This window comes from Nasonia vitripennis, chromosome 1 (genome assembly GCF_009193385.2).
Source record: "Nasonia vitripennis strain AsymCx chromosome 1, Nvit_psr_1.1, whole genome shotgun sequence".
In the NCBI taxonomy this organism is placed as follows: domain Eukaryota; kingdom Metazoa; phylum Arthropoda; class Insecta; order Hymenoptera; family Pteromalidae; genus Nasonia; species Nasonia vitripennis.
In genome coordinates, this window is record NC_045757.1 from 31,908,714 (window position 1) to 31,915,716 (window position 7,003).

The following is a 7,003-nucleotide window of genomic DNA, read 5'->3' on the forward strand; positions in this document are numbered from 1 at the left end:
ATGGATTATACTGTCGATTAGGGTATTCGGAGTCGATCTATATCCGGATCCTGGTGTGGTATCTACTCGGACGAGCCATACGTCGAGGTTCAAAAGTTCACGGAACCTTTAATTTGTCATTACGAAACTCGGTCTAGTGTTGCATCATTCCGTCGTTGCACTCGTTCTCGCCTCTTCTCTCTCTCTCTCTCTCTCTCTCTCTCTCTCTCTCTCTCTCTCTCTCTCTCTCTCTCTCTCTCTCCGTTCCGTTCATTAAGCACAAAGTCATCCAATACCCATCAGAATAAAATTCGTTCATCATCTAAAAAAAACAATAAACACCAGCTATTCGCAAAAATCAGCGGTAATCGCATACACCCGCCTTACGTCGTTATACGGCTAATTTTGCCGGGATCGATGTATATGTGCCACTCGAGGAGAAGAAAGGGTAAGAGAGACGCACACACCTGTACCGGTATATTCGCTTAGGTGGCTGTTCTCTCCGATGCTCGGATGATGGTGGCAAGAGAGAGAGAGAGAGAGAGAGAGAGAGGAACGATACAACGTACGAGAGATGCCTCTTCGTGGAAGGATTGAATTGTGCGATTTTCGCGGAATCGCGCCTCAGGAGGATTCAATTTTATGTTTCCAGAACGTTTATGCAGCCGTATGACGAGCTGCTGCTGCTCTTTTTTTTTCGTGCGCGCGGATATAGGAAGTGTTGTCATGTTTTCTCTAGCGTTCTGACTATATGCATTATTATCATCCGTTTTAAAAATTAACTGAATCCTAAAACACGTCCATCCAAACACGAAAATCCAGAGACACAAAGCCGCCTCATTAGCCACTGATTTCTCTCAAACGCGTCGTTTAAGCGCGCAGCGAGTCCAGATTATTTATGCGTTTTAATTGCAGCCCATTTGAAAGTGTAATTTTCAAGAGCGCAATACACACACATACATATGCTGCACGTAACACGTGTACGTAGCGAGTTTTCGAGCTGCAGCGCACGACTTCCTCAAATAGACGATGATTCATCAGCGCACGGTATATATATATAATAGAGCGCTTAAAAAAGAAGATCGAGAGAAAGAAGGTAGGGTCGCAGAAAACAGGTATATCATAACGCGAGTGTGTGTGTGTGTGTGTGTGTGTATGCGTCGGCTCTTAAATTCTGCACCGTTCTAAGCTCGGCGAAGGCAGCGTCGGTGTGTGAAATGTAATTTCGATTACGCCGCGAGTGAAATTCGCTCGTATTTTTCTGACACCGCGCGATCTTCTTTTTTTTCGAGCAAGCGTTACTTATTGCCTCGATTTTTGCGCGGAAAAAGCGGTGGTACGAGCTCGGGGTATAAATTGGTGATGCGCGAGAGAGCGACTTTGCAAGATTTAGGGGGAAGGCTTTCGCTGATTGGGAAAGTTTGCGACTGCGTGGTGCTGGATTTTCTTATTTTTTCGCGTGAGAAGGGATTCTTTTCCTTCTGGTGTGATGGTATACTATGCAATTAAGTATCAAAATTTATCCGTTCGTTCAGGACGAACATCGAGGCTATATGAAAATCTCATGACTCCGAGCCACCACAGAATTTACCAACGATCGAAGCTCATTATTAAAAACAAAAAAACAATCCACAACCACATGAAATAATTCACGCAGCGAATAAGCCGATCGAACCCATCGTTGCACTACCCCCAAATAAAATTGAAAAAGCGGATTAATCCTCGCTTCCGTATCGACTCGCGCGTATAAAAAGCGCACATTTATACATATCCCGAGAGCTCTCGGGAATCCAGGGGAGTAGGTTTTGCCTTCCTCTCTACACGTATATATGGGAGAGAGCGCGCGCAACCCTAACTTTCACCCTCGTTCGGCCCAGATATTCAAGATGGCGTCGCGAGAGAGATAGAGAGAGAGATTGAGAGGAAGATGCGGGGGTGCGTGTTGCAGGCCACGCCCTGACGACTGCGGCTATCTCTCCGCGCGGGCTGCAATTTTTCTCTCGGGAAATGCTTCCTCTCTCATACTCACTGCATTACAGTCCACCGATATAAGTGGAACGATAGATACGGCTAATTGATGAGGGGACGCGCACGGCCGAGATTTTCGTTACCTCTCTATGCTTACATACAACCCCCACCGATGTATATACATCTCTCTCTCTCTCTCTCTCTCTCTCTCTCTCTCTCTCTCTCTCTCTCTCTCTCTCTCTCTCGAATGAAAATCGAGAGGAAGAGCCGCAAATTATTCACGAATTCCGCGATAAAGCCGTCGCTCATTTCCTATACACACAGCTACAGCCTTTCTCCCCAATAATCCAATCCGGAGAGATACTCGCGCGCGCGCAAGCGACAAAGCCCATGGCATCGAGAATTGAAGACGCGAAGAAGGGGGAAATTTGAAGTATATAGAAGAGGGAGAGTAGACAGCGGCAGCGAAAATCTCGCGCGTGTGTGTGTGTGTGTGCAGGCGCGCGTGTGCTAATGTTAGAACGGCACTGCAACGCGCCAAGGGCGCATCAAGGACGACGACGCGACGGTTTGAAAAGAACAGAGACGCAGAGAGAGAGAGAGAGAGAGAGAGAGAGATGCTGCTGTCGTTTTGTGTGCTCGTCTTCTCTTTTTCTAGTCGCGATGCTTCTGCCGCTACTATGCTGATGCTTCTTGCTGTGTGTATGTGTATTATAAGCGGGGACTCGAAGGGCGCGATACGCGGGGGCGGAAACGATTTTTCATACAGCTCATTCTTCTTTCCAACGAGGCGCGTGCAGGCAGCGTTTGAAGAATTTTTTATACAGCATAAGTATATAGCCTCGAAGCGCGCGATTCGACCGCGATTTCATATAATTAGAGCTCTCTCGCGCCAAGCGCGCTAGACAGCTCGGTGCGCTCTCCATCATATACACGCGTAGCTTCTGACCTATTTATAAAAAGGTTAATAATCGCGCGCTCTCGGCGTATTTTTACCCCCTCGTCGCGGATCCGATTCGGTAATTGCTTCGATCGGCGACAGGTCCTTTTGAGAGATAGAATAAATTTCGCCAATCAAGTGTGCTTACAGCGATATTCCCTACTCGTTAATTAGTACATGGGATATATAAACGCATCTGGATTATTCCTCCGCGAGAATTACTATATATATATAGAAAATCGAGTCGAATTACGAAACGCGCATCGTCGTCAGCTCGTAAAATTCTTCCATACGCGCGATTTTCGCCTTGTGTATCGCGTAACGGTATTTTTCACGTATACGCATTTCTGCAGCGTCAGTGCTATATACACACTCCCTTTTTAGTCGTCCATGCACGCGGATACCATAACCTACGCTTCCGCGGGAATAGGATCCATACAGGGCCATAATACTTAGAGGCTACTGCACTTAAAATGCCAGTCTTTCCTACGTGTAGCGGTCTATGTATACATGTGTATAGTGTATAATATAGAAGAGAGCGATCCATCGATTTCTCCTTTTCTGCATCGTCGGTATACAACTCCTGGACATAGGATACTCTGTGTAATTTTTCTCCCATCAAGCGCGGGCTATTTGCATTCTTTTTCTGCCTTCCGGAATCCGTTCGCTGTTATTATGATTGGGAGTATATTTATCTATTCTATATTATATTCTATACACAACCGCATACGAATGTTTATTCGTCGGGGATAGCAGGCGTCGCTTTATATAATGGAACGTTATACCTATGAGGTGTAATTACGCCGTAGTAAAAACCGGCGCATCGCGTAGCTCTCTCACTCGAAATTATATTTTTAGAGTAGAGTATACACGAAATGAGCGACTTTTTACGCGCTTTCAGAGAAGCGCGCGCGCATTTTTCACAAATGCAAACCGAACGTTCGAACGACCTACGCAACTTTTTAATCATACAAAGTGTATATTTCTTGCATAATACGCGAGCGTTCAAAAACCAGAAACGTCGCGACGTTCGCGAACGGCACGTGCGCCGTTTACAAGCGCGAAATACTTAGACGGGGAACGTGAGAACAGCGTGTAATGACAGAGAGAGTGAGAGAGAGAGAGAGAGAGAGAGAGAGAGAGAGAGAGAGAGTCGTAGGAGGAGAACTGCAGCAGTACACATCACACGGTGTGGGGGATCCCTTTTTTTCGGTCCGCGTTTTTCAGGCTCTCTCTCTCTCTCTCTCTCTCTCTCTCTCTCTGTCTTTCTAGAATGCGCGAACGAGAAAGAGACGGAAATAGCGATGATGCGTGCGCTGCGTACCGTTTTCGAGAGGCAGTCGTGGCGTTTCCGGCCTCTCTCTCTCTCTCTCTCTCTGGCACCGGCTATTTTGCACGTATCGCTATTGACCGGTGCTACGTCGTGGATATAGGCGAAAATTGCCGGTTTTCTTCTTCGATTTTTATCCGCCTAAATAGCAACCGATTCTTCAAAATCGGTTGAGCCCAACCACTCGTACACACGCATTCCATCTTTCTCCGCGCGGTAACATTACGCTCCGCCTATAAAGTTTTTACTCTCTTGGCTTTTTTCTAAGCCGCGATACACACACACACACACACATACACTGCCCCCCCCCCCCGGCCACTTTCACACAGATTCACACAGACGCGCTGCATCGGAGCGGCAGCCGGTATATGGCTACCGGTTCGCCTTGATCCCTTGCTTTGAGGGAAGCCGGTATACATATATACGCACACATCAGCGAGTGAGAGAGAGAGAGAGCGAGAGATGATCGTTACGTAAGCCGGCTCTAAGCTGTAAGTATAGCCGCTGCTGCTGCCGACGACGACGACTCGATTCACGACGAGAAGGAGGAGAGAAACGACTTGTCATCTTGCGCGAGATTCGCACTATGCACGTGCGGCTCGTTGGAAGAGACGTGTATTGGGTGTGTAGAGGGATTTTTCTTTTTTTGGAGGAGGAAAAGTTTGGACGATGGTCAGGGGGTTGATGGATTGGTGGATTGTGCTGGATATCGGTAGCAGGTGCGTTCGGCTGTTTTTTGGTTGGCGATGGCGCTTTACGGAGGTGGAAGTAACATCGAATTTTTGGTCTTGTTCTGAATTGTACTTGAATTTAACGTTCGCTCAATGTTTAGTTTGACTTCAAAGTCGAGAAATAATCGGATTATACGGATTACTGCTACGTCAGATAGCTGAAACGATTACGGAACTACAAGCGCGGTGCACTGACTACGCGAATGTAGCTGTGAAAAACTTTAAATTCCATTGATCAATCACTTTGCGATCGATCGAATCGCTCAGTTAAATTTAACTCAGATTCACCGCTAATGAGAACAATCGCGTATTTCGAGATGTACCAATCGTAACTTTATCGCGATTTACATTATTGCCCATTCATCATGCAGGGAAAAATGAGATCGAAGCGTGATTGGAAAATTTCGCGGAGAGTATTATCGTCGGCGAGATGAGCAGTCGAGTTTTAAATATGGAAATTGGGTTATTGCTGTACGTGCATCGGGAGTATCGATTCGTTCGAAGCTCCAGAAGGGTATAAACGATCCGCGCCCGAGAGTATGACAGAAAATAGCCAAGCATTGTAACTGAATTATTAGCCATTGTTAAACAGACCTATTTCTCATGCTGCACCTGTGTACCATCATCGCTATATTCCAAAAAATAACAGAAGAGAAAAATTCGATCCCAAAACCCTCGTGAAAAGTTGAGCACATTCCCATACAGTAACATTATATCCACAAGAGGAGCAGTAGCAGCTCTGTATAACCTTCGACCGAGAGCCGCGCGGAGAACAGCCGACCTGCGCGAAATCCTTTCTTCGAACCTTTCCTATTATTCCCTTTCTTTTTTCCTTCTCTCCGTCTCTCTCTTTCCCACACGCAGTCCACGTGAAAACGAGACGACGGGTTCGTGTCCCGCGCGCGCGTGTGTGTGTGTGTGCTACGTCACGAGAGCACACATAATAAGCCCGTGTGTCGAGGGTCTTCTCTTGGCGCGCTTATACGTAGGTATACGTGTGTATAGCGAGACGAGGACGACTTAGCAACTGGTCGAGGAGGAGAGTTTTTTATCCATCTATATACATGTGTACGGCCCTTGGATCGTCGTGTGCGGAGAAACACCACTTTTTGAACGCTTGTATAGAATCGATGGTTGAAGAGCTTTAGCGGAAATAGCGAATTTTAATAGCGAAATGAGCTATGCCGTAATGCAGTATAATATGCGCTTTTAAGCTGGCGAAAACTAATAATCGGCTGGTGTGCGCAGCGGAGGCAGAGAAGAACGAAGAGAAGTAGAAGAAGAAAAAAAATGAAGTTTGCACGCTCGACTTGATTCCAGCTCTCGTATAAGGCCTGCGGTTAGCTCTCCGCACGTTCCGCGTATAATAAGGATCAGATCAAAACCGGACTACCGAAATGAGCGCCACGCTCCACCACGGAGACGTAGTGGACCTATTATGGGGATTTTTCGCTCGATTTATACACTTTCATCGTCAATCAGCAATCGCAAACGCATGCCAGCACAGGCCAACTATAGTCAAAGCGCGGAGCCTCTATCGCCAAAATACACTCACACACATCCACAATATAACCAGCACAGGAGAAGGAGGAGGAGGAGGAAGAAGCGCGGATGAGTCAGAAAAGATTTTGGGATCGCGCGCGGTCGGCATGGCAACAGCTCTACGGGCCGCGCTATGTGCAACCGTATATACAGCTCTCTACCTATCCGCGCATTCTCGTTTTTAACTCGTCCGCGCTGTGTATACTATATCTACAGCTCACCCTTTGACATGCATCCACGTGTTTTTTCTTTGTTTGCGAACGATGCACGATTCTTATTTTGAATCGATTACCAACGATTAATCCCGCACCTATATAACAATCGAATTCCAGCTTCGCGAAAGCGTTCCATCGTCATTTTTTCACAGGCCGTTAAGCTATACGCGCTGCTCGCATTACCGGTTCCGGAAGAGCTGCGGCGGCCGCTTTTAAAAATACAAACGTCGTTATTTTCGGTGGCTGTATGTGCGCGCGTACGGGTACATACCCGCGCGAAACGAGATAAAGAGGGAAA